This window comes from Somniosus microcephalus, chromosome 28 (assembly GCF_052327205.1).
Source record: "Somniosus microcephalus isolate GS21.2 chromosome 28, FLI_Smic_1.0, whole genome shotgun sequence".
NCBI classification, from domain to species: Eukaryota; Metazoa; Chordata; class Chondrichthyes; order Squaliformes; family Somniosidae; genus Somniosus; species Somniosus microcephalus.
The window spans coordinates 25,689,415-25,690,005 of record NC_141014.1 but is presented as its reverse complement, the minus strand read 5'-3'; positions in this window follow the sequence as shown (position 1 = coordinate 25,690,005).

Here is a 591-nt window from a genome sequence, read left to right as displayed (position 1 = left end):
TTAAGGCACTAACGGGTGGCACAGCCCACTGAATTTCTAGGCCTAAATGACAAAAGGGATGATGGTGCGAGGCGAAAGGGGGCGGTAATGGGACAAGTTAAGAAACAAAAGAAGGGTCTAGAGGAGGTGTAAATGGCAATAGCAGAATCATCAGCAACAGCTGCTGCCCAAAAAAATGGGGGCAGTGGTTTATTATCTGAAATTGTTGAGTCCGGAAGGCTGTAAAGTGCCTAATCGAAAGATGAGGTGCTGTTCCTCGAGCTTACGTTGAGCTTCATTGGAACAGTGTAGGAGACCGAGGATGGAGAGGTCAGAGTGGGAGTGGTCTGGAGATTAAAAATGACAGGAATTTTCTGTTTTTATTCCTGCTTCTGACCGCTAGCCAAGGCAACCTGGTGGAAAGCGCACATAGATTTTCGATGAGGACCAGAGAGGACTTGGCTGTGATGCGGCCCCCCGCACTACCCCGCCACCACCCCCCCGCACCACCCTGCCACCCTCCCCCCCCGCCTCCACTCCACCCCCCGAAAGGTCTAATAAGCCTGTTGATACTCCGGGAGTAATTTCAAGCTAACCCGCCCAGCGGGAGCG